The following is a 21,707-nucleotide window of genomic DNA, read 5'->3' as shown; positions in this document are numbered from 1 at the left end:
TTATAAAATGCACTTTTTAAACCAAATGAAGAATTTAAAGTGTGAGTTTATTTCACTAAAAAAATAAAAAAATAATAAAAATAGTATTTTCTGTCATAACGAGGTTATTGTGTAATATCCGTGCAAGATCATTAGCGTGCCCTTTATTTTAAAAATATTTTAACATTATTAAACTGAAGTTTACCATCAGCAGTGTCAGGTGTAATGCATTACTAAGTAATTAATTACTGTAAATTACTTTCATTGAAAAAAGTAAAGGGATTACTCTTAATTTTTCAGTAATTTAATTGCAGTTACTTCTGATGTAATTGTGTTAAATACTTTATAGACTATAGAACAATTTTATATAAAAAACAATAGTGAATTTAAAATCGAAATTTAATGTCTAATGTTAAAATATATGTTTTTGAATTTAACGCTGCCCCCTTAAATTCTTTGGCCAGTTCATGAATAATTTATTTGATTTGATATGATTTATTTGAAAGAATTAAAAGAACAGTTTCATGTCTATCCTTGTATTTTTCATCTGGTCGAGGTTGATAAGCGTTTAAGAAAGTAATTAGTAATAAGTAATGCAATTACTTTTGAGACAGAGTAATTAGTAATCTAATTACACTGTAGAAGATGTAATTAGTAGTTAGTAATTAATGACTTTTTTTTAGAGTAATTTACCCAACACTGACCATCAATCAATGTTAATCTGGGTTTAGCTCTGGAAATTGCCCTGGTTTTGCTTTCTTGTGAACTGAGTGACATATAAAGTTAAACAATTGCTTAGTATGATGAGTCTGATGGTTATATAAGAGATGATGTCATCACTTTTGGGTGGAATGACTCCAGACTGTTGGATTATGAATTTCAATGTCTGTTTTCAGACAAAAATTATAATCTATATACAACTGGATGAGCCATATTTTCATGTATGTTTCAAAATATACAGACACACATGCTTGTATATGTATGCATTCACTCATTTTTATCGATTTAAAGAAGTCCTAAGAGGACAACATCAGTGGAGCTGGTAGAGATTAGACAGAAAACATCAGTCTGCCATTAATCTAGAAGGATTGACATTGATTTGCATTCGGCTTTCAGATAACACCCACACTTTTCACTGACGCCACAGCCCCAAACTCGAAAAGACACACCAGAAAGATGTCCACAGACAAGCACATCGTAGATGTTTTGCCCAATTAGATCGTGACTTCACAATCATGTATATTTGGTTATGTGAGAATGTGTGTAGTAATTAAATTCAAGACTTACCAAGTGAGTAAGGAAAAGAGTCTGTTTCTGTGGTTACAGATGTGGGCTAACAATACAAAAAAATGCCAATTTGCTCTAAAGTAGAGGCATGCAGAATCCAGTTGTAACAGGGGACCGTACATCCCTAAAATGAAAATACTGGAAATCATATTAAAAGCAAATTCAAAATCTGACCTACTAAACAGGCTTAATTCCAGCTGTCTGGAGTTTTGCAATGATGTCCATATCTAATTCAAAGCTTATAGATCAGTAACTGGCTGTACTTACTCAAGCAGCAAGGAAATAGAAGATAGTGCTGTGGGAAAGTGACAGCGCTGTCCCAAAGTAGGATTGATTCCATTCTGGAATGTCAATCATTCAATTTCTTTGACCTTACAATGCAATGCAAAATATATTTGGGAGGAGTGGAATTTTTAATTGGAGAGGATACATTTCAAACTTTTTTGGACACTATGATTTAAAAAAAGATGTAGTATACCAAAATGTACATGAAACAACCATTTATTCACACACATTCAGAATATACTTGCTTTTTGTAGTGCAGCAAGTCAACAGAGCTGTGCAAGACAATAATTAGTGCGCGATTTTAAAATGCAACACAAACAGTGGTGTAATAAAGGTTTCCTGGTGCCTGCATTAATTAATCTTTACATTAAGGGCAACAAAATGGTATGTCTGGTTCATTCTGCTCAGATGGAGTCCCCAGGCATCGTCCTCTTACTGTGTCCAGTTATGTAATCAAGCATGTCACTGCAATCGCAAAGGGGGAGAGGTATTCTTGCCGCATGACTCAATGGAATGCTCTCAGGATACCACAGGGCATGGGAGAGAGAAGGATTGGAGAGAGCAAAAGATAGGATGATGGGAAAAAGATGTGTATAGAGAGAGTGAGAGATTTTGCTCTACTTGTTTCACGGTCTTGTACAGGACATTACAGAGATTTTGTGGTTTTAAAGGCCTCCACCTCTACCATGTTCATAGCCTCATATAAAAAACTTTTGCTTGAGATCAACTTATAATGTCAGTCATGGAATTTTAATGCCAAAATTCGACAGAATTTAGTTTTTCATGACCATATTCCACCCTCTATCTAACTCTTAGAACCACATCTGTTGTGCCTTTAAAGGAATATTTTGGGTTCAATACAAGTTAAGCTCAATCGACAGCTTGGTTTGTGGCATAATACTGATTACCACAAAAATTTGTTTTTCACTTCCCCCTCCATTTCTTAAAAAAAATGCAAAAATCGAGGTTACAGACTTAGAATGGACGTGAATGGGACCAATTTTTAAACAATAAAATACTCACTATTTCAAATAGCCACAAGACATAAACAACATGCGTGTTAACATGATTTTAGTGAGATAAAATCACTTACTAGCCTTTTCTGTGTAAAGTTATAGCCAATTTTAAACTTTTGTTGCCATGACGATATAATGCCAACAAACCCTAAAACGACAGTATCAACTTTCCAGCACAAATAAATCACAAGTTTTAACAGAATTATGAATGTAAGTGTTTTATGAAATAATAAGCTTCACATTTCTGCCTTTAAACCCTCCAAAAATTTGCCGCATTCACTTCCATTGTAAGCACTTCACTGTAACCTCAATTTTTATAGAATAGGAGGGACGAGTTGAAATCAATTTTTGTGGTAATCAACATTATGCCACAAATCCTGTCGATTGAGCTTAACTTGTATTGAACCCCGAATATTCCTTCAAGACATCTTTCTAAATGCCCTCGTTGCATGCAAAATGAGTAAGAACACATATTGTGAACATATACTCGCATGCAGGTTTGCTGTTGCATCCAATATTGTTTGTTCTGTTTCATGCTTCAATCAAAAGTTTTCCTGACCAAACACTGGATTCCACCATGATGATTCAAATCACAGCTAGACTGTTTTTTGGCTCTGGTCTCTAAGAAGCAAGGCAAAAACTACCAATACAAGCATTTCAGACATAGAACAGTAATGATTTGTGTATAACAAAGTGCAGTAAAAATGAGTTCAGGCTCAACTTGTGCAGTCATTGGTTGTTGTAACAACTCAAAGTGGTTCATGAAATAAACGTAACTCACCTCAGGCTATCACTTCATATCATCTACCCTCTCCTTAAAAATTGATGGGTGAGGCACTGTCAAAAAACGGTCATCGCGAATTTCTATAGTATCGGCACATTGGAGCCACATGCTTTTTTTTTTTTTTGGACAATTTTTACAAATTTAATATGCTAAATATCACATTATCCACTAAGAAAATATGCCGATGAGAGTGTAAACACTGGAGACCGGAAATTGAAAAAAGGCTTCTGTTATAAGTCATGGAACACTTCCATAATCAGGAAAAAGGTGGATAAAAGCATATATGCATCCCCTTCATTATACTGGGACAGGTTTACACCCCATTCATACTATTAGGGTCACACTGAAATGATCAATGACATTGTTAAAAGTAAACTTCAGTCACTGTGTCCTAACATTGGGATCCTTTGCAAGGATATGCAGAGCTGCACATAGCCAGGAACAGCACAAGGTTTGGCGGATTCTTGTACATTTTACTCTTCTTCTGGTGCTAAATAATGGAATAATAATATTAATAGAATAATGTTACTGACTGTATATGACTGTAATGGGCCAAATTTCCAAACACCAAATAGATGTTGTTGGCATGTAAATGTGGGCGGTAATGTATTAATGCAATTGATCTAACATCACTCAGTTTGCAGAAGTTCAGAATAAGGTGTTTTTGAAGTCATGTTTTAATAGATGGTCTTTTTGGACTTGGGGGGGATTTTTTATTTTTTATTTAAACATTACAGCATGTTTTCACAGTACATTAGTTAGTCTTATTTCAAATGATCAAGGAAAAGTTGATGTGTCACTATATGACCACTTTAAATCATACATTTTAAAGATAGTGTCACTGCTACACTGTTTAACTGAGGAGTCTGTAATCTTTAAAAATTTTAAAATGAAACTTAATATCCTGAAAATGTAATGTCGAGTGTCCATTTATATTTTTGCTCTACAAACAGCATCAGTACAGAACTTCCTCTGCAACAAGGAAGGTGAGGTATTGAAATTCCACAACATTGAGCATCACTGTCCAAAATCAATGAAAACTTAAGATGAGGGTTGACGGGGGTGGGGTGTTAGCTAGTGAAATAGTGGGACACAAAGTGCAAGTGACTCTAGTGTGTGAGTGGGGCTCCTTATTGGGCCTGATTCAGACAGCGGACCATGAATAGTGTGGCTTATCCGCATGTCATAATCATTTCTTGCTTTCTCTCTCTCTCTTTCTCCACTGTGGGAATATTCCTGGAGGGAATGCATGCATTGCTGGGTAAATAAGACAGTCCAGAAATAATCTGAACCTTCAACTAACTACTTTTTGTGTGTGTTTTGAGAACAAATAATGCCTTAAACATATAAATAGAATACCAACTAAAAGACTCAGGACTTCTGAGATCAATAAAGGTCTTGAAAAATAGTATGGTCCAAAAGCCTGAAACTACACTGAAAATGTGGGATCTGAAATCTCACTTAAACCGGAAAATAAACAAAAAGTTTAAGGCTTTTGAAAAATTTAAAATAACTTTTTAAGATTCTGCACTATTTCTAGGTCAGATTTCCTTGGTTCCCTTGAAGCACACAAGATGGACTTTGGAACATTCTTAAATCATGCTGAGATAACATGGATCATCAGGATTTGCACAAACTTCGAATGCAAGTTGTCAAAGCAAAAGTGGGACATATCAAATACTAATGAATTCTGAAATTCACTATTTCAATTTAACTTCTTACTCAAATTGTCATGCTGACAATAAAATTTGTAATGGAAAATAATGTATTCAATTAGAAAAATGCAAAACAAAATTTCCACTAGTGGTCCCAGACTTTTGGACCCCACTGTGTTAAATAAGGTAAGGTAATACACATGTGCTTTTCACACATGGGCTTGTTGAGTCTCTCTGCAGATGGCTGATCAGCCTCTGGTGTTTCAGAGGAAAAAACTCTCTCACACTCAGTATGTTTATCAGTTTAGAAATATAAATTATGCAGAGGTGTCCTGATTCTGCGGTTCAGGACCGAGCAAGTTTTCTGAATAGTGAGCAGAGGACAAGACCCTTGAGAGTTCAGAGGGGTTATGGTTCTGGAGGCCTATAACGCATCTCTCAAAAATAACCAGAGCAAACACAGAATACTAAAAGACACCCAATGGCATTACAAGTCATATTAGATGATTAATATTACACTTTCATTAGGCTTTAAGTTTTATTAATCTTTGTATTAATACGAATTAAAATTAAGTGTGTAATTATTTTGATGTTAAAATACCAACTCCCATCCCGGCTTAATGTGGAAAGACAACTATAAGTTTACACACTGTGGTGCCTTCAAAACATGTCAACTTCTGGCTCAACCATTAGAATGAGTTTGGGCGGGACTACCTGATTGGCTGAATGATGAAAGATGGTGGCAGGTGGAAGGGACTGTAGAAATGTTTGGGAAACCAGTTTGGAAACTATCAAACTCAACATGCATTTGCAGTGAATTATTGGCTGCATGAGACCATCAAAATTCAAGAGACAATGTATTTAGAAACCAAACACTATAAAGACTAGCCTGTTAAAATGTTTTCATAGAAATATTAATAAACTACCATTAATTAATATATTAATAAATGTAACTGAGGACATTCTTGTTACTTTGGTGGGTTAAACAACTTTGGCACTCTGTTGGGTTATCACTTGTTATCCAAATGCAAATGTCCTGAAGCAAAACCATTTAACAACCACTGCTTTAGGACACGCTGCACACTAATACTTTTTCGTTGAAAAGCAGTGATTTCACAACATTCATGCCTCTCATCGACACTAGAACGGCGTTTTCCCTCACCCAAAAAAAGCTCTCATTACCGCATACTTTGAAAAACTATGTTAGGGAACTAAAAACAGATTAGTGTGGATGTGGCATTAGAAAGTAGCTATAGTAGTTAGATATGTCTGTAAGTTCAATATTTCACAAGTAACTGTTCTGGTAATAAGTGTGTAATAGTCGTCTACTCACGAACTGCCTTTGTTTCATTTCCCTTACAAATGGGAGGCAAATTTTTAACTGTGTTGGCAAAATGACAAAATGAGTTTTGTGCAAGAGACATGCAAATCAAAACTAACAGAACCCCACAGAATTCACAGGACTGAGTAGGTCTATTTTAAACAGCAGGTATACATCTTTAAGCTAAAGATGTCCGATTTATAGCTAACAAGTTCAGACAGTGATCTCTTTCCTCCCTGTCAATCAAACTGCTAGCTCTGAGGACTTCTGCTCACTAAACTGTGTTACACATTTCTTTTCAAAGCCATTGTGATCACACAGCCATAAGGCATATCACCAATGTTTCGTTATATTCTGGAATGCACAAACAATCTTTATTTTACTGTTGTCAGCTGGGTGACAGACACTCGTAACAATAGCGTGACAGTGGAAAAACCATCAAAACCAAATAAAACAACTGCCAAAGGATTGTGTCAATACACCACTGGATCTGCAATAGATCTCTCTTTGCATAAGAACAAAGATTGTGCTTTGTGAGCATTATAGATTGTGGGTTTATAGAGCTGCAAGTAGAGGCAACAATCTGCAAAGGCTTTTATTTCAGGTGTGGTTATGTGTGCTTGAAAGACTTAAACTTGAATGACTGCTTGCATCTACATAAATAGGGCGAAATGGGTTAAACTGGTTCTATTGACCGTAGTAACTGTGACATCACAGTTACAATGCTTATCACACGTGACTTGCACTATTTCATGCACACACACAAACAAAAATACATAAAGGATACCCTGCAGAGGAAGGTTTAACAGAATAATGTTCACCCAGGCAGCCAGAACTATCACAGTAAGGACTGTATGTCACTGGCAATGGCCTTTAATGTAATCCTTCAGGGGGTTGAGCAAGAGCACACACATACATGAACAACGCCTATAGACAGCAATTCACATCACTACACTAAAGCAGAGACATCTGTCAGCTGAGTTCCATCTCAATGCCTCTCCATACATCATAATCTCTATTAAACTCCAACTCCAAAAGAAGGACATCAAATGTCATTTGTGACCATGAAATCTTTTGAGTCAACCTGTAAAAAATATTTTGGTAACACTTTAAAATAAGGTTGTATTCGTTAACAGTAGTTCACTACATTAGTTAACATTAACTAGCAATGAACAATGCTTTTACAGCACTTATTAATCTTGGTAAATGTTAATTCCAACACAAACTAATATTATTTAATATTAAATAATGCATTATGAACATATGAACTAACAATGAACAATGAGTTTTCAAAAATTTACATTTATCAAGATTAATCAATTCTGTAAAAATATTGTTTACTTTTAGTTCATGATACCTAATGAATTACCTTGTGTTAACAAATACCACCTTTTTGTAAAGTGTTAAAAAACAAACAAACACATGCCTCCTCAAGAGTTTCAGAAGAGAACTCGATAATGTCACAAATTGTGCTCAGATGTGCCAAAGTCTGCAATAAAATGTCAATTCAATATGAAAGTATTATATGAATATAGTTTCAATATGAATTTAAGCATTATCCCATCAAATACAGCAAATTATGTGACCTATAATATTCCCAATAATTTTATAGCTCTATACTCTGTCAACAGTTGACATCTTTTTTTTTTTCTCCTAAAGAAGTTTAAAGGGATAGTTCACCCTAAATGAAAATTATCTCACCCTCATGCCATCTAAGATGTGTATGACTTTGTTTCTTCAGCAGAATACAGCTCTGTAGATCTGTACAATGCAAGTGAATGGTGACCAGACACATAAAGGAAACAAAAGTAATGCATATGACTCCAGTGGTTAAATCCATATCTTCAGACGCGATATAATAGGTGTGGGTGAGAAACAGAACAATATTTAAGTCCTTTTTTACTCTAAATCTCCACTTTCACTTTCAGATGTAAAAGTGAAAGTGGAGATTTAGATTAGAAAATATGAAATACATTTTGATCTGTTTCTCATGCACACCTATTATATCGCGTCTGAAGATATGGATTTAACCACTGGAGACTTTTCCTATATGTGATTTTTGGAGCTACAAAGATCTGATCACTGATGGACCTACAGAGCTGAGATATTCTTCTAAGAATTTTTGTTTGTGTTCTTCAGAAGAAAGAAAGCCATACACATCCAGGATGACATGAGGGTGAGTAAATGATGAGAGAAATTTCATTTTTCGGTGAACTATCCTTTTAAGAGAAACCTCAGAGACAAAGGTGGTAAATGAAAGACATCTGATTACTCCATTAAGTCTCTTGAGTTATGAAAGTGCAACCTCTGAGCAATACAATTTTCCTCTGGGGATAAATATGCCCAATCAATCACACACATATTTGTTTGTATACTGTATATAAATATAGCCAATCAATAACTGTATTTTAGTAGCTTTAAAGAAAAATTGTGCACTAAAGAATTTACACATAACGTCATTTTGCCACAACAGGGGGTGCAATTTATAAAAATCAATCAATATTTTATTCTTGAATACATCCCTTAGAAAGGTGTTTCTAATGGATTTCACAGAACTCACTGTGATCAGATGCTGCATCATTAAGATGTATCTCACATCTTCTGTCTACAGACAGTTCATACCATTGCAAAGAGACAGGAAGCCACTATGATATCAGACAAAACAAAACCCAGCTATTAACAGCACTTTCTGCGAACACACTTTTCATGAATTCACACTGTTTTATCAAGATAACACCTGGGAGACACTTTAGAGAATCTTAATCTCTGATAATGTATTAGTTCTTGTTTGGCGAATACACTCCAGGTAAAACGATTCACATGCAAATATTCCAGTAGATGCAATTCACTTTTATTTACGCCATCAATTTGTAGTATTTTCCTGCATTGCACAGATTATTACCAATTACAGCAAAGCTGGTGATATCAAGGAGAGACAGAAAAACACTGATCCCACATGCCTTTGAATTTACATACTTTGTTTACACACACACTCACCTATGTGCACATCCACCCCGATACACACTCTCTACACACGCACACTGTCGTTTCACACAAGTGAAGAAATGCATGCAGGGTGATGAGATATTAGTGATTCTGTATCTACACGGCGTCCGTTTCACTCATGTGTGTTTTTGCATGCGTGTGTGTATCATAGAAGCCCAGCTGACTGAAAGGGAGAGGCCAGACACTGCAGTAAATTATTCATCACAGTCCTTCTCAAACCTACTGAAATAAGTGCATGATAAAATCCACAACAGAAAGCAAGAAAGATGGATGGATGTATAGATGGAGAGGTTAATGAAAAGAAGGATGCAGACAGCAGTAAAGGAGAAAAAAGGCAGGAGCTCCCTGTTTCCGTACTCACGCGAGTTCTTGCAGCTGACAGAAAGAGAGGGATAAAAAGGACAGAAAAAGAGAAAGAAAGGTCTCAGCGAAGCACTGAAGCACATCCGACTTTACAGCCCCTCATCCCAAAGAAGAAGAAACAGCGAGTTAAAATGAACAATCCAGAAAGCAGGAAAGAAAGCAGAGAAAGTACAAGCGGCAGGGCGTGAGCAAGCGAGGGCATAAAATGCGTGCGTGAGAGAGAAGCAGAGAGACTCATATAAGGGAGGGGAAGGGGAGATAGTGGAAGGTATTGGCTGAAAGGAAGAGAGGTGGGGATGAGTTTAGCCAATGCTCTGAGTGAAGATGCAAGGCAACAGGAAAATGGAAGAGAGAGTGAGAGGACACATCCATTATAGATACAGAGGAATCTCTATTTTTCACTCTCTAAGGGGTGGCATTGAAACATAGCCTATGAATGCCCTTACAAATAAAAAATAAGGCAAAAGGAAGAATCCCATTTTGAAACAATAGAAGCAATGCTTCCTTTTGCTCTGGGACTGTCTATTGGGAATGTCCAGAGACAGGGTTTCCATCAACATAGTCTCATGACAACTCGTAATAATTCATACGAGATGGCGAAATCACAAGATATCGTAGGACTTATCTTGATAGGGGCAGTGGTAGCTCAGCGGTTAAGGCTCTGGGTTACTGATCAGAAGGTCGGGGGTTCAAGCCCCAGCACTGCCAAGATGCCACTGTTGGGCCCTTGAGCAAGGCCCTTGACCCTATCTGCTCCAGGGGCGCCGTATCATGGCTGACCCTGCACTCTGACCCCAGCCTAGCTGGGATATGTGAAAAAGAAGAATTTCACTGTATATGTGCAAATGTGTGATGAATAAAGAAAATTATTATTATAATTATAATTATGACTTGGCTTATCTACTTTTATTAACTTAGGGACCATCCAATAAACAAACTGAAATTCATATTGATATGATACAGACATTACATTTTAGCTGGCCTCCTATCCAACACCTTATTTGAAAGAAAACATCTGGGAACACATTTAGTTCTTAATTCTATATTTATTTAGGCAATACAAATGACTGATGTGTGTCAATAACCCTTCCCTCATCTCATTCTAAACAATGATGTTTTCTTGTTTCAGTTGTACAAAATGTATTTTCCTATTAAAATTATGGTTAGGTTTAGGGTTTGGGTAAAAAAAAAGAAAAAAAAAAACTTAATATCGTTATTTGGTTAATTTATTTATCTCTATAGGAGTAAAATTCATATGCTGTTGTACGAGCTAACTCATATGATTTCTAATGATTTCACCATCTCTTACTATTTTTACGATTGTCATGAGACCGGATTGGTTCCCACAACTTTAAACTGATGAATTTCCATCAGAAAAGAGCAAAGATTTTTCCAATTGTTCGTAATTACTGCATAAGGATTTTTTTTTAAATAATGTAAAAATGATTGAGATTGCACTAACAAAGAGCAGTTTTGAGCGATTAAATGTTTTAGAGTTGAGCATAACTAGAAAAGTTTATATTTATTATAAAATTTATAAAAATTACTTTTTACGATTGTATTAATTCCCATGACTTTTCCAATAATTAAAAAATTCGGTGAAATTAACAGGTTTTTCATTCATGTCACTGTGGAAGCCATGCCATCATGATCACCCAGAAAGTCGGAATGTTGCTTCTGAATGTTCCAGTACCCTGACATCGGACCCATCATGCTGAGTTACTGACTAGCAGCATCTCCCATCAGACATTTTTGTATCAGTTCAAGCATTTTAACCTGCTCCTGTGGTGTAACTCGAAGCGTGTTGCGTCAGCCGCATGGGAGACACAGGCTGAGTTCGGAATGGCATACTACCCATACTATTCCTACTGCTTCTGCCATATGTGTCTATGGCAAATATAGTATGAGTAGTATGGTAGTATACAATTCCGAACTCAGTGCTGCCTTCATGTGCTATTGGAAATTTCCTACCTCCCACTGCTGAAGTGGCAATTACGAGTACTTCATGTTCATGTGCTTTGTTGTCGGAAAGAACAGGAAACATGGATGACGGCAGGTTCATTCATTCATATTTCTTGAGGAACTTTTATTTTGACACCATAATACAAATCACTCAGTTAGCTTGCTGACGATAATGGAATTTTGGTCAAATATAAGCTATTTTCACGATGTAAAAATGCACAACATGCATAGAATTGTTGCTGATATACATAAATTAATATGACCAAAATGGCAAGCTCTAACAATTAGCTCTATTTAGAAAAATGAACAAAACCTGTCATTCACTACAGAAACTGTACTCTCCTCCGCCATGTTGAAAGTTTAGGACTCCTCCCATCTCGGCAACTCGAGTATCATCTAGAATTCAGAGTTTCCCACTTGAACTTCCAGCTTCGCTGGGTCATTCATGTGCTTGGAACTCGTAATTACGATATTTCTGAGTCCACTTCAAGGGCACATCTTCATCCTGTGTTGAAACCAGGAAGTAATCATGGTCATATAATCAGTGACGAGCACAAATTGGAGGTTCTATTTTTACCTCTAAGAAAACATTTACCGCCACTGATGGTGAGGATTAGGGATGGGGGTATAGAGTTAATAAAATATGCATTCCTCTTCACTGTATTTCATAAATTACAGCTAAAAACAACTCACTTTTGGTACCCCTCTGTGGGCATTTCACTCGGAAACTGAAGCTCAAATGTGCCCTTTTGTTCAAAAACAATTCCCGCTTCGGCCACTGGAGGCAATGCTTTGAATTTAGGTAAGCACAGATGGAGTTCAGCTCAAGAAAAGTCCACCTCCTGTTTCTGAATTCACTGTGAGATCAGTCTGACCCTGCTGAGAGTTGAATCTGCAAGTAAATATATGACTGCTCCTCAGCTGGGTCTCCAATCCTAGTGAGCTGCACTACCTAGAAAGTATTTTTGAGCATTATAGGCAAGTTCGCAATCCATAAATGCTAAGTAGGCAGCTCACTAGGTTTTGAGGCACAGCCCAATGTCATGCGTGTTCAAAATGGTTGATTGCGTATTTACTGTGGGCACACAGGCATCACTCTGAAAAGCTCTTTTGTTTGGTTTCTCAGGGCGCTGGAGGGGGAGGGCTTGCTTGCATTCAAAATCGGGAGAAATAGATTACGAGAAGAAGTGAAAGGAGGAAACACCATAATAGGAGAAAGATCATGGGGAAACAAGATAATGAGTAAGTAATTGCATGAGAGCTAATGAAGATAAATGAATAAGGCGGCATAAAGAGAGAGACCAGCCACAACTGTGGAAGCACAAAAAACTAAAACGTATCACAAGACCAAACAGAGCAGAATTGAACAATAATCCAGCTTGCAGGAGATGGGCAGCAGGGGTCACTTGAATTACATCAGCCTTCTTGCAATGTTTCCCCTTCACTTGACAGAACCAAGACAAGCTATTTTTTAGCTTGTCTTGGTTCTGTCAAGTGAAGGAGAAAAACTACAAGCAAGTCACCCCAACCTAAGACACAAATTGGGTTCAATCCATGACTAAATGTCAACCCATGGGTCAGAATGGGCAGAGAGCAAAAAAGCAGGGGGAGGGGTCTATTTAAAGGGGCGTGGTTTAGCTGAAAAAAGCAACAACTGCACACACACTGAGGGGGGTGGGCGGGGCCCGATCTCATCCCTTGACTGGATTGCACGAGAGAGCAATGTTGCCATGGAGACTGCATCCAGTGCAGCAGAACCCAGATGGCAGGCTGTCCTCTCTCTCTCTCTCTCTCTCTCTCTCAGCAGCCTGGAGTGGGCTCATACAGAAAGAACACAGACCTGCAGGATCCATAATGTAAATTGCATGTGACTGGAACACAAAGCAAGCAGTCAGCATCAGCATAGAATGTGTTTGTGTTTAATTTTTGGTATGAATGCAGACCTCTCCAGTAAGCCTTAGGGTGGTGATGCCATCACATGTGATGCTGCAGTTTCCCCACGTAGTGTTCTTGTATACCAGTGGTGGGCTGTGCATTAAAAGTCTAGGCCTTCAGTGTGATTCATGCCATTAAGAAAACACAGTTTCACAATGAATAAGACACCCTATGCCTTTGGGCATCATACATTATGCCACAGCTAACTAGTAATACCAATTGACATTTAAAAAACACGTTCACGCACGAAAGCCAGAACTTGAAACGACACTTAGTGCTCAAGCAAGCCTAATTTTAACTGCAGCATGACTGTTTTTTTAAATGAACGTCTCCCGAACAGACATTCAAAAAATCATAATTTTTCATATGAATCTACCAAGGAGGTTTACAATACCTGGAAAAATCTATCTAATAATATTTTTGCGATTTAAATGTTGCTTGCAATAAATTTCATTTCGTCAGTGAACACGGTTATGCTGCGTTCCATGCAAGTTGAATGTGGGATATTCCTACTTGATATCTCCGACCATAAATGCATTCCATTCCCTGATATATTCGGAACTGCAACGCTCCCGTTAGCTTAGCAGGGGTTTGACTCTCATTACAGATGTCTCCTAGCAACCCAACTGATAAACAATGCTGCAGCGCTAGCATTTGTGCTTCAGGTTTACGATTATCAAAAGAGATTATAATGGTTCTGCAGGCATTTGTTAAACAAGCTTTAATATCATGTAATGTGGAAACAAACTCATTTATTGATATTACTTAATAAAGTGAATGTTTATCACTTACTCTGTATATCTCCCTGAGTGTCGAAAAGTTTGTGTGACATCATGCACCTGCATCTCGGCGATATCAGAGTTGAGAATTTCTGCATGAGCCAACAAATTGTAATTCTGACTTCAAGATGCATTCCATTGCACTTTTCCTAGTAGGAAGTTGTAAAATCCGACTTTCCGAGTTGAATGGAACGCAGCCTTTTCAAAACTTTTCAAAACTTGATCCGACACTCAGGGTTGGGAGGGTTACTTCTGAAATGTATTCCACTACAGATTACAGAATACATGCTGTAAAATGTAATTTGTAACATATTCAGTTAGATTACTCAAGGTCAGTAACGTATTCTAAATACTTTGCATTACTACTTCAGCACTGGTAGATTTTTTCACTTGTTTTGACTATAAAACCTCTGCCAGTACAGTAAGACAAAATACACGTTAAAAATACATTCTCTGAAAAACCTAAATATCTTATGCACTGTTGTTTCTAAAACAAGATTAATCAAATTGATCTTGTTTTAAGGATTTTTAGATATTTTTACAGGAAAACAATACAAAAATTATTATCAAGAATATGATTTTTGCCCTAATATCAAAGGTCTTACTAGAAAAAAGAAATTATGATCCAACGTGAATTTTCTTGATAAAACAATATGATCGTGTCTAGTAACGTGCATGTAAAATGGCTAGAAATAGCATTTTAGCTTAGCATAAAGCTGATAATTTACACAAGGTTTATTTCTCTTTCTTCTGCTCCAAACTTACTTCTCTGTCTGCTCGTATGAATGTAACACATCATAAGAAAGTGTTTCTCTGCTGTTCAAATGCACTTTGGATCGCATCATTTATATATATAAATGTTTTCCATCTGAAATGACTAAATATTAAATGAAACAAATGACAATAAAATGCAAAGTAATCTCTTCAGTAATCAAAATACTTTTTGAATGTAACTGTATTCTGATTACCAATGATTTAAATTGTAAATGTAGTGGAATACAGTTACTTATATTTTGTATTTTAAATACGTATTCCCGTTACTTGTATTTCATTACTCCCAAACCCTGCCGACACTGAATGCTCAAGCAGCCTAATTTACACTTAGAAAACTCCTGATGTTGCTATAACAATGCAAAAACCACTTACTAATCTACTTGAATCATCAATCAATACTATCAGTCCTCCTTTCATGATTAATAAATTAAGCAATCACACGGTCATGCAGAACATGGTCATCTCAGGTTTGTAAATCCATAAGGATCACTTTCTCTATGGCGTTATTGGCAGTACATCACTTAAAGCGTGATTGCGTCATTCAAGGCCAGCTAGAAGGCCTTGACCGGGACATATCCTAAAGATCACACCAACCAAGAACAAATAAATCAATCTGATTGGCTCATGAATCTGACAATCTGACTTTAGTTGCACATTAATTTGCACTGTTGAGGGATTCTGTGGAAATTCTGAAGGCCTGATGCTGTGGAGCTCAAACTCACGCGCTGCTTTGGGCATGTGATTTGTGAAACAGTTGTCACGCTTTCATTTGTAAGCATCAAGGAATAAATTCTGACTGGGTAAACTTTTTGTTTTTCTCTGTTTGTTTGTAGATTAATTAAGAGTGGAAAGCGATTAAAAATACATAGGCAAAAAGGTGATTGAGAATGAAAGGATGAAAAATATTTATTTATTTGGCATGTTAGGCTAGCAGAGAAGGCTTTGCTGGCCCTGAGTATTCGCCACTGTTGTACACAGACCCCTCCAAAGGGACTAAACAAACTCTATGCTTAACATTACAGCCTGACATAGTATTAAACCCTCTACAATGTAATAAATCACTCAAATATGCGACCAAATTTGGCAAAAGGCGATTACAAAATGCCTGTTACTAGCCACTGGTTAGAAAATGTTCAGATGATACTTGCCGGTACTTGATTGAGTTGTGAAGTAGTGAAGAAGTTTAGCACAGAGATCCTTTTACTGCGTGTTATGTTGCATTAGTGCTTTTAAAGGAAATTGACCTTATTTGGCTGTAGTGGGTCTGGAGTTGTCACGGATGTCACCATCGCTTTAGTAGAGCCATGATATCCTATATTGACATTTACATTGGATTTAAAGAGGTCAACACTGATTTTGGGTAAACTTTTTCACTGACTGTTCTCACAACATTCTCCGTTTCGCGGCATGACTTTACAAAGCAGTGTAAAGTGTTTGTTGGATTTCCATGAAGTTAAAAGTGCTGCAAAACTTTGAGAGCTTGCAGATTTGAATTTGAGAACTTGTACGATAAATATTAATACAAATTATGAGAATACACATTATGGTTTGACTTGTTCCATGTAGCCTAATATGCATCCAAAGATGTGATCCATGCAACCCATTTTCATTGAATATCTCTTTTAATACCCTTTCTGTTCTTTATAATCAATTGTTGATCAAAAAGTAAAAAGAAAAATGTAGTCTAAACACACACAGCAGAGTTGTGGTAAAGAAACCACTCAACCGAATCTTCTGTTAGACGCTCACTGAACTGCCGCTTTTCTCGAAGAGATAGTATCACTTTAGCAAGTATTTGTAATCAATAAGCTCAATGTAAATACATGTAAATAGTACAAACTATGCATATAAACAACAAACATGCAACAAAATGTGCAATAAATATGTAAATATATAAATATTTAAAGGGAAACCATACATTATGAAACATTTTACTTTAAAAAACACTGTATTATTGAAGAATATAACAAATAGGCTCCTACAACATCTATGCAGGGGTTTGGTGAAACTTGGTCAATAAACCTATTTTTATTTTTATTTTATTTTTTTTGCATAGTACTTTTAACATAGCAGCACTTACTGTAAATATTAGAACATTTTGTATTAAAACTGTTCAGTTGACATGAAATCTCAAACAGTGACAGCTTGTATAATTATTATAAATGCAATTTCATGCCATCATACAATTTGAAAGAATGGAATTACATTGAAATAAACATTTTTAAAAAGCTAAAATATGATTAAAATTATGAAAAATTATTTATAAAATAAAATTTCACACACTACGAATCTGCATATAGTCATATATGTATCACTTCATGCATTTTTACTTGAGTAAGCACATTTCATTTACACAATGTGTCTCCGCCAAATGGATATAAATCTGATCTTCAATTCCCATTGTAAGGAATTACAGTATTCTGGCCTAAAATATGAGTTCCACTTGACCTGATCTCAGAATGGCTGCTTCATCTAAATGGCTTGTTTATTATGAAAACAAAGAAATGTTTCCAATTTGATGCTGTCACACCACAGGGTGATACCACCCTGACCAAATGGTCATCATCAATTGTAGAATGGGCGTGGGAATGGGCCATGGAGAACCATCTCAGACATGGGGTGCCAAAGCTTAATTAACATACAGACCATATCTTTTAGGGATTTTAATTTACATGAAGAGCACAACTTCATATACATTGTGGGTGTTAAACTATTTCACAAACTAGTTAAAAGGTTTGAGTTTACAATGTTCGTTGTTCAGTCTGACTCCGCTGAATCCAAGGTGCTTTGTCACTGCTACACTGCAATAAAGACTTCAGCATCTTCAGCCAAAGACCAAGACATCCTTTACATCCTTTTTTGTGTTTTCTTTTTCTTATACCATGCTATATACAATAAAACAGAGTTCACTTCTGTGATTATGCTAAAGCAGGGCAGCGAATTTAAAAGATGTGATTTATTTTTTGATTCCAAGTGACTTTGCCCCACACGTGGGTATCTGTGTGTGCACGTGCTGTGTATTTTCCTCCCCGGGGCTTCATGTAGGTAAGATGCATCATGCGTGTCGGCTGCACTCACAATGTCAGTGTTAAGTTTTAGTATCATCAGTGATTTCCATCAAATATATTAAGAAAAAGTTCTGTCTCTCCTACACCGTGTATCCGTTTAATAATTTGTTATAATTAACTGCATGACAGGCATGTGCAGAGGAGGTGGCTCTAGGGGCTCGAGCCCCTGCCCTTTTGCTGAGGTGCCCCTCTGATGGTGCAATGGCATAGCCAAGGGTATGTGCAATATGCCACCCAAAATGAAAGCTTGCACACTCAAATTAAATTACTTTTTTTATGCTTAATGTAGTAATATTAATGTAATATTATGCTGAAATTTTGATCCATCGATTACGGAATTTAATAATCAATTATAATCACTATAATAATACACAATGTGATACAGAAGTTGTCTCAGATTGCAAGCGGGGTGCGTGACTGAGGAAACAAATGTGCACTTTAAATTAACCCTATAATGCCGTATGTATCAAATATGATACACAACGTTTGACGGCTCCTGTCTCACTCTCTGTTCAAGCTGAAAAGCACAAAAAAAAAAAAACAACAACAAAAAAACAAAACATGGTATGTAAGTTTCACATGTTTATAGCACCATCTAGTGGTTATTTGTGAAAAAAGTGGTTTCAATGTTAATATCGATCTGTTTAAAATTACTCTTATGTTGGGATAAATGACAGCTTATTTTAATAAAGTGAAAGTGACAGTAATGATTATATTGTTACTGATATTGTAAAATTAGTATTTGCTGAATATAGTCAACTTATGCATGGTTAAAAGTTTGTATATTATTTTATTGAAAAAGCATGTTGAAATTACATGTATCAAATATGATACAATGGGTTTTTGAGGTATATCTCTCAATCATCATTACATTCCATTCATGTCCACTATAAAAAAGAAAAAAAAAAAAAAACAGAGCTTTGAAAATTCTGACATATACTTTTTATAAGATATATTTAAAGTGTGAACTAATATTTCTGTGTATTTTCATATATGCAGCCTGCTCTGTCATTATAAAGATCTCATTATTTTACATTACAAGCTATGATGATGTCATCTACCTTAAGAAAGTTAAGTGTTTAATTATGTGAGCCTGATTGGTTTTAAGATCAGTCTTATCTGCCAGTATAGATGGCAGATTTAATTTATATTTCAATTACTGGTTCAGTAAATGTTCTCGTGATGATATGCAAATCTGTTATGCACAACCAGCATTCTACCGTTTGCATAAAGTCAGACATATTTTTATCATTTATTCAAATTGGTTCAGCAATTAACGTTATAGCAACATTATTGTTTTTCTTTTTTTATTATGAACCAAACCTCCCTGTACTCCATAAAAACAAAGAATGTTCGGAAAAGATTTTGAATCTTCTTACAGTTGTGCATTCTTCCGTTCAACACAATGCATTACGCATTTATTTCTTATCCACACTTAAGTTTCGGAACTAGTGAATGTAACCTAAGCCCAGGTGTTTTTTTTTTTTCTTCTTCTTTTTTGATGCATATTTTCCCAGTGCTGATGTGGCGCTGTTTGGGCGGAGTAAAGTTTACATATGTGGCTTGAACAGCCAGATGCATTTATTTCTAGATATTTTTCCAGGCAAAATAAAAGGCAAAAATATTTGTAGGAATAGGACATTTTTTCCCTTTTTGATTATCTCACCTAATTTATCTCACCTGTGTAAAGCAAGTGTAGTTCCACAAAATGGCCATAAAATGCAATAAGGTGCTGAGATGATGTTATGAATCAGCATTTAGCCATAGATCCTTTATTATATTCAATATCCTCATATATGCAAAAAGGGAATGCCTGTGCTTAATTACTTAATAACTGCCTGGTCTGAAAGAGTTTAAATAGTCACTTGAGTTAAAGAGGTTTAACTCCCTGCTGCCTGTGTCTGCACTAATGAGAGTATTTTATTAGGAATGAACCGGAGGGATTTAAAACCATTTTAAAGCTCAGTCCTTCTTAATCAACTAAGGAACAAAGTTCACCTACAACAGAACAACTGCACTACAAGCTTTTCTTACTCAGCTATGTGTTTGTTACTATGTATAGCACAAAACTAATGTCAGCACAGTATGTGCAGAAGGAATTTGTGACAACAAAAAAATGGGCATTCAAAGTGCATACAATACCTGTTCTTTATTTAACAGGATGAAAGCAAGTAATGTGAATCATTCAGTCACAATTGTTAGTTAAAGAATGAGTAAGTCTCTGTATTTAACTGTCAAGGAGGTTGAATACAGGTGATATCCGGTGTTACACGTGACTTTGCTGAGAAACGACTGATGTAATATGTCTGGCTTCAAAGGGTTACGTAGACTCGTCACACTTTCCAGGCAAATGTGAACCAGGAAATGACTCGGTTCTCTGTGGCCAAATGCATATCTACTATTGTCCTGCTATCAAATGCTATTGTCCTGCTAATCAAACTAACCCAGCTTCCTCTCATGCGTGTCTTTTGGACAACATAATGTATGCTGAGTCATTCAATATTTAATAGTGCTATTTAGAAAAAGATACTGATAAAGTTAGTGATTAATTATTATGCATCACGATTACAGATTTTTAGCACTACAATGCAAAATATTCTGCAAAAATAAACTCGTGTATCACTTTCATCACTTCAGGGTTTAGCTGTTAAAGTCTACATCTTGGGAGTGATTATAATGAATTAACAACTTACCGTAACATTTTGTGAATGATTTCAAAAATCATGCTGAATTGGAATGAGACATTCTTCAAACTCGGTGTGATCTATAGAGAAAGATAGGAAATTTAGCTCCTTAGACAGCATATTGACTCTTCACCAGGGTTTCAAAGAGAAGATCTAGAAATATGCACACTACCGTTCAAAAGTTTAGGGTCACTTAATCATTCTTTATTTATTTATTTTTACACATTTTAGAATAATAGTAAAGTCATCAAAACTATGGAATAACATAAATGGAACTATGGGAATTATGTTGTGACTAAACAAAATCCAAAATAAATCAAAACTGTGTTATATTTTAGCATCTTCAAAGTAGTCACCCTTTGCCTAGAATTTGCAGACATGTACTCTTGACATTTTCTCAACCAGCTTCTTGAGGTATCACCCTGGGATGCTTTTTAAACAGTTTTGAAGGAGTTCCCATCTATGTTGGGCACTTATTGGCTGCTTTTCTTTATTATTCGGTCCAAGTCATCCATTTAAAAAACAATTTTTATTTTTTTTAAATAAATTGTAGTTTTATAATGAAATAAATGAATATGTTGGCACAATTATATTTTTGTCTACAAAACTAATTTGAAAAATGTAAGCATACGCCTTCAGATCAAAAGATTTTTAAGATCATGAGAATCTTTTCAGGCAAGTGACCCCAAACTTTGGAACGTTAGTGTACATGTAGGATGATTCTTACGAAACCTGTCAAGAAAATGTCCTTGTCCTATTTTACTCCAAAAACAAAATGAAACAAATAAAGTATACATTACAAATAGAAA

The 21,707-nt window shown here is 35.9% G+C and overlaps 1 protein-coding gene across 4 annotated transcripts in view; it reads right to left on the bottom strand.

Moving 5' to 3' along the window:
* LOC127432868 (tripartite motif-containing protein 3-like) overlaps positions 1–21,707 on the bottom strand; it is a 52,130-nt gene that overhangs the window by 29,796 nt on the left and 627 nt on the right. Inside the window, exon 2 of one of the 4 annotated variants that reach the window (XM_051684354.1) lies at positions 20,908–20,978. The gene's annotated coding sequence lies outside the window, so the exon portion shown is untranslated. Of the gene's footprint in view, positions 1–1,266; positions 1,480–9,324; positions 9,601–9,694; positions 9,886–20,907; positions 20,979–21,707 lie in introns of those variants that run through there. The other 3 variants (XM_051684353.1, XM_051684355.1, XM_051684357.1) reach the window with 3 other exon arrangements.

The sequence above is a fragment of the Myxocyprinus asiaticus genome, chromosome 42, assembly GCF_019703515.2.
Source record: "Myxocyprinus asiaticus isolate MX2 ecotype Aquarium Trade chromosome 42, UBuf_Myxa_2, whole genome shotgun sequence".
NCBI lineage: Eukaryota > Metazoa > Chordata > Actinopteri > Cypriniformes > Catostomidae > Myxocyprinus > Myxocyprinus asiaticus.
Note: the sequence above shows the minus strand (reverse complement) of the source record. Positions and strands in the feature narration are given on the sequence as shown.